Source organism: Myotis myotis, unplaced genomic scaffold (assembly GCF_014108235.1).
Source record: "Myotis myotis isolate mMyoMyo1 unplaced genomic scaffold, mMyoMyo1.p scaffold_m19_p_1, whole genome shotgun sequence".
Taxonomy (NCBI): Eukaryota; Metazoa; Chordata; class Mammalia; order Chiroptera; family Vespertilionidae; genus Myotis; species Myotis myotis.
This window is the reverse complement of record NW_023416313.1, coordinates 84,909,759-84,915,727: the sequence shown is the minus strand read 5'-3', so window position 1 is coordinate 84,915,727 and position 5,969 is coordinate 84,909,759. Positions and strand designations below refer to the sequence as shown.

The 5,969-nt window shown below is 42.0% G+C and overlaps 1 non-coding gene across 1 annotated transcript; it reads left to right on the top strand.

Moving 5' to 3' along the window:
- The first annotated feature begins 2,401 nt into the window (after positions 1-2,401).
- Positions 2,402-2,505, top strand: LOC118661357. The gene has a single exon (XR_004969309.1). It is a non-coding gene; the product is annotated as a U6 spliceosomal RNA (small nuclear RNA).
- Positions 2,506-5,969: the final 3,464 nt, after the last annotated feature.

The window sequence follows — 5,969 nt, the reverse complement described above, 5'->3', positions numbered from 1 at the left end:
TATTGCTACACTCATGACACTCCAAACCAAAATTCTCTGCAGAGAAATGGCTGGGTGTCCTACAATTTAACTCAATTCTAACACTCTGCCCAGAGAGAGCTGCAGATTCCACGGGTTAGGGGCTCAGGCCATGAGACTTGCCCCATTCACTCTGAATGCCAATCACAAGCAGTGTGTCTCCAGGTTACCCACAATCTTTATCCAACTTGGCTACAAATCAAAAATCTCCACAATCCCTTCCTCAGGTTTGATTAATTTGTTAGAGTGGCTCACAGAACTCAGGAAAACATCCACTACATTTACCAGCTTATTAAAGGATATAAAGAATATAGATGAACAGCCAGATGAAGAGAGACGTAGGGCCAGGTCTGGGAGGTCCCAAGTGCAGGAGCGTCTGTCAGCATGAAGTTGGGTGTATCATTGTCTGATGATACACCAGCCTAAGAGCTCTCCAAACCCTATAGTTTGGAGATTTTGATGGAGGCTTTATCACATAAGCACGATCCATCATTACCTAAGTCCATTTCCATCCCCTTTCCCCTCTGTGGAGGATGGGGGAGAAGCAGAAAATTCCAAGCTTCTAATCATGGCTTAGTCTTCCTGGTGACCAGCCCCCATCCAGGAGCCCACCCAGAGTTGCCTCATTAGAACAAGAGATGCTCCTATCACCCAGGAATTTACAAGGGTTTTAGGAACTCTGTGCCAGGAACCAGATTGGGGAGGGGAGGGGGAGGCAAAAGCCAATATATATATTTTTTTTTTCGGTTATTTCACAATATGTGACAGAGATATATGCTGCCTGGCAAACCTAACATATTGGCTGGCCTTTTACCAAAAAAGTTTGCTGATGTTTGCTATATAGAGAGATTTAACCCTCAAATAAGTTAGAGTCTAGAAAGATAATTAAAATAATAAACACAATAACTTTTTTTGACCATTTACTGTGTGTGAAGCACAGAGTTGTGTGTATTGCATTCATTGTCTCACTTAACCTTCATCAGAAAAACCTATGTGTTACAGTTATCTATTTACAAGGAAGATTCCAAGACTTAAAAAGGTTAATCATAAGATCACATTAATGACCAGCCCTGAGATTAAAACCCAGGCTGGCTGACCCAGAGCATTTAAGCACTCATTTCAGGTGCACAAGTAAGAATGACAAAAGGTAGAAAGTGGTAGGTATCGGGAGGAACAGCAAAACACAACTTGCTGTGGAAAAACAGAGGTGGCAGGTAACAATTCCAGGGGGGTGTTCGGGGAAGATTTCATAGATAAGGCAGCTTTTAAAGTGGGCCGTGAAAGATGGGAACGACTTAGATTTGTGACATTGTTGTTAAAAGGTCTTATGAGGAATAATATTTTGGCACTGGGTGAACAGCAAGGACAAGCAGCTATGGAACAGCTGGAGACAGAAGCACTTGAGGGGTGTTGGGGCAGCTGTGAGTCCCATTTAACAAAAAGAGAATGTGCATGAAGGGAGACCAGTGGGAAACCTAGACTAGAGGAGATTCTAGATCAGCGGTTCTCAACCTGTGGGTCGTGACCCCTTTGGGGGTCGAACAGCCCTTTCATAGGGGTCACCTAAGACCATCGGAAAACACATATATAATTACATATTGTTTTTGTGATTAATCATTATGCTTTAATTATGTTCAATTTGTAACCATGAAAATACATCCTGCATGTCAGATATTTACATTATGATTCATAACAGTAGCAAAATTACAGTTATGAAGTAGCAACGAAAATAATTTTATGGTTGGGGGTCACCACAACATGAGGAACTGTATTAAAGGGTCTCGGCATTAGGAAGGTTGAGAACCGCTGTTCTAGATGGTGTCGAATGCTGAACTAAGGGAGGAGGAAATTTCAATAAATGTGACCGAACACTGATGACTAAACAATTAGCACCATCAGTCTGATGTTCTGGGGAGAGTACTCTGACAAGGATGTGCTGGATAAATGGAGGCATAAAGGCAAATTGGGACACTATTAACAGTAATCCAGACCCAAGACTAGAGGGAGACAGAACACAATGGGGGAGAGAGACGCGGGAGGAGTGTTACTAAGGTCTCCCCTGTATTTTTTCCAGAATCACTAAGTAACAAAAGAGGGAAGTATAAATGGGTTGGCAATGACCCCTCTCAGGCTAAAAAGTGCCTTTTCATGACATTATCACTCTCATTTTTCCCCAGTTTTGTGCCAACACACACACAAGTTTTACTAATTAAAAGTCCTGGTGTTGGTTCTCTTGATAAAGTCATTACTTGATATTTGTTTTAACGGAATTTTATCTGAATAAAAGTGCCAGTGGTTTGGGGTTGAGTGGGGAGGCACAGAGAATAATGCCCACACGTGTGATTTACCAGGTCTACAATCCACAGGCATTGTCTTCTGAAAGGTGCTCGCTTCGGCAGCACACAGACTAAAACGGGAACGATACAAAGATTGGCATGGCCCCTGCGCAAGGATGACACACAAATTCATGAAGCGTTCTTAAAATTTTTTTTAAAAAAAAGAAAAGGGAAAAATAAAAAAGGGTGGTGACCTCTGTCACAGACAGCTCACACTCCCCAACTCGGAAGTCAGGACTCAAGTTTTAACTCAGACTCTGAAGCTCATGTTCCAGGCCTCCTGTGCCCATTGTTGACTCCTCTGGTCCAATTCCCACAGCAAGCTGGGGCTCCTCTCTGCCTGCTGTGCCTTTGGGTCCCAAGTCCACTGCCCTCGGTGCATGAATCACCAGTGAGCCCCGGGGAGAGACTCCAATGGGGAAAGCAAGCGGGCCTGGGCCTTCTCGTTCTTCCCTGGATGCTGCTGACTTCACTCCGTGGTTTACAGCGCGGCAGCTGTGTTTCCGCCTCTCCTGTAAGGCTGGCTGCAGAGAACTATCACTAATTAACACAGACAAAAAGAGACCACAAATGACTTTACCAGTTACCGCCAAGTTGACAGGCTGTAGATTACAGCAAAATCTTAAAGTGTTTTGCTGGTCTTTACTGTCTATTTGAAGACTTAAAAAGCAGGTGATGTTTTCGGCCCAGATCCAGAGTTTAAAACTTGTGTAATATAATGTAAGCCTACCTACAGTTTTATGAGAATTTCTGGTAAGTTTTGAGGGTTTGGATTATATGCTGTCATATTTCATTTTTAAAGAATACCTTTTTTTTTTTTTGGTATTGGTGTTTTCCATATCTATTTCCTGTTGTCAGTAACATCCACCCTGGGTTAATTTATAAACCACTGTCAAACCCCCAACACTTTTCAGCCTAACAGCGTACTGAACTTGTAGATGGAGAAGCAGATGGTCACAAAGCTATGAGAGGCCCTAGACAGGTTTGTGTGGTAGGAGAGAGTTTGTGGAGGAAAAAAGGGATTGAGAGTTGATAAATAAAAAATGGTTCCTGGCAAAATGACTGTGCACAGGAGTCATTCCACTGTGAGGTAACTCTGTGCAAGGCTGCAAGAAGGGAGGGCTGGCCACAGGGAAAGCATGCTCGCTCCTGAACATGGGCACAGGAGCTTGTCCTGCCTCTTCAAAAGGCTGGCAAGAGACTTCTTTGCCAATGATGGCATCCTTGGGCGACTGATGGGGAAGTGAAGCCACATGCGTGCTCAGGTGAGAGGCATAGAACAAAGGTTTCCTTTCCTCTGTATCTAGGAGACCTGGGTTCTGGTTCTGTTCTTACTAGCAACTAGATGGGTGGCCCAGGGTACAAATCACTTAGCATCTATGAGTTCCAGCTATGCTTTATGACTAAAGAGGGTAGCTGAGTAAAAAATCCCGCCTGGCCCTAAAATTCCCTGGGCCTGTAATCTATGAGCGTATCTGGTAGCCGTGATAGACGTGGAAGTCTGGCACAGTGGTTCTTCTAAAGTTTCTACTGTCTAGTCATGTCTATAATCGGGCCAAGTCCTGTAGTTTGTGGGATTAACACCAGGCACAAAATAACTGTGTGTCATCAGAAACAGAGAGTTTGGAAAAGACATTTCCCCTAACTAAATTAAATTTCACTGCTCAAAAATAATAAAATGCTATAGAAAGAAAATATCAACGCCGCCACAAATCAGCATCAGAGGAACTGCTCTAGAAAACATCTGGAAAATAGCCTTAAGTTAACAAACCACTAGATAAAATGTTTGATTTCCTAGTCACTGATGCTACTAACTGCAAAAGCAGTTAAAAGGCCTTATGAGGAATAATATCTTGGCACTGGAATGAACAGCAAGAGAGCCAGCTGTTTGCACTTGCAGTATAACAAGTGCCAATATACATATTGTAACCCACACGGTCCACAGAGGATGGAACAGCAAAGCAGACAATGTCATGGGAAGTCCTGACTGGGCAGGAATGATCAGAATTCTGGGACAAAATAACAGGCAAATGCCTTTTTTTTTTTAACAGCAACAGCCCACTTCCTGGGCAACTTCCTTGTGAAATGTCGTTTCTTTCTATATATTCATTCATTTGCTTTTACTAGAAATTAAAATAATGGCCTGGGAAGAACTACTTCCAGGCAAGAGTCCCTCTAAACCAAAACAGATGTTGGAAACCCACTGAGACCAGCCTAAAGAGAAAAGGAGGGGATATCAGTGACAGACAGAAAAGCCAGGAGCCCAGAGGTGAGAGAATTTGAAGAAAGATAAACTGATAAGCATGATAAAGCAAGATAATGTGAATCCTTCAAACTTCTCACCTCAAAGGACCAGAGGATTATATCCATCCCACATTTTGGAAGAGATTAAGGTAGAACTGCAAACAAAGAAAAAAGGAGGGAGTGTTTAGACATCAGGACAATATGTTTATTTGCAATGTTACTTGAGTGCTCATTGAAATCAGCACTTCTTTGGCACTTAAAAGGAAAAGTCTGATCAAGTTTGCCATCATTCATTCAATTATTATTTGTTGAGCTCCTTGGTATGTATAGGGAAAGCTTCTAGGTCAGCGGTTCTCAACCTGTAGGTCGCGACCCCTTTGCGGGTAGAACGACCCTTTCATAGGGGTCACCTAGGACCATCGGAAAACACATATATAATTACATATTGTTTTTGTGATTAATCACTATGCTTTAATTATGTTCAATTTGTAACAATGAAAATACATCCTGCATATCAGATATTTACATTATGATTCATAACAGTAGCAAAATTACAGTTATGAAGTAGCAATGAAAACAATTTTATGGTTGGGGGTCACCACAACATGAGGAACTGTATTAAAGGGTTGCGGCATTAGGAAGGTTGAGAACCACTGCTCTAGATGCTGGTGGAGGGGGAGAGGATAATGATAAACAGACATGATCTGTGTGGAAGACACATTATTCAGGTAATCTCATGAATAAAAGATCAATCACTACCTTCAATAAGTATTATGAAAACAAAGATGTAGAGAAGTGGTTTCTTCTTTTTTTATTTATATACTAGAAAACATAGATAAAAATCAAGTAATCACAAAAATAAATAAAAATTGCATCTCTTATGAGTGCTGCAAGGAGACGTAAATGGTTCTATGAAAGAATAATTAGAAGATTTGAAATTGTCAGAGGTAAAAGTTGGCTTCCTTGAGGAAAGGATATTTGAACTGTCATCAGAAGGCTGAATGGAGTTTAATTGGGTTAAGGAGGGGCAGTGTGTAGGATGGCTGCAGATAGACTAGTCAGTAGATTATTTTGGTAATCCAAGTGACGGAAGATGGCAGCTTGTACTTGGGTGGGGCAATCTGGAGGAGATGGAGGGCCAGTGAGACTCAAGCCTGTGCAAGGCAAGCATTTTATGTTCTGATTGGGTGGAGGGAGGTGCTGACAGTTCCAAGAAGCCACACTTTTCACTCAAACAAGAATTTGCTTTGAATGCAGAATGAAGAAAGAAGGCAATGGCACTCTAAGGAACAACCAAGGAACCCTACCATTTCCTTTCTTGTTCCTGGAGCTTCCTGGTATTAGGCGGTCACTTAACCCTGAAAATAGTGA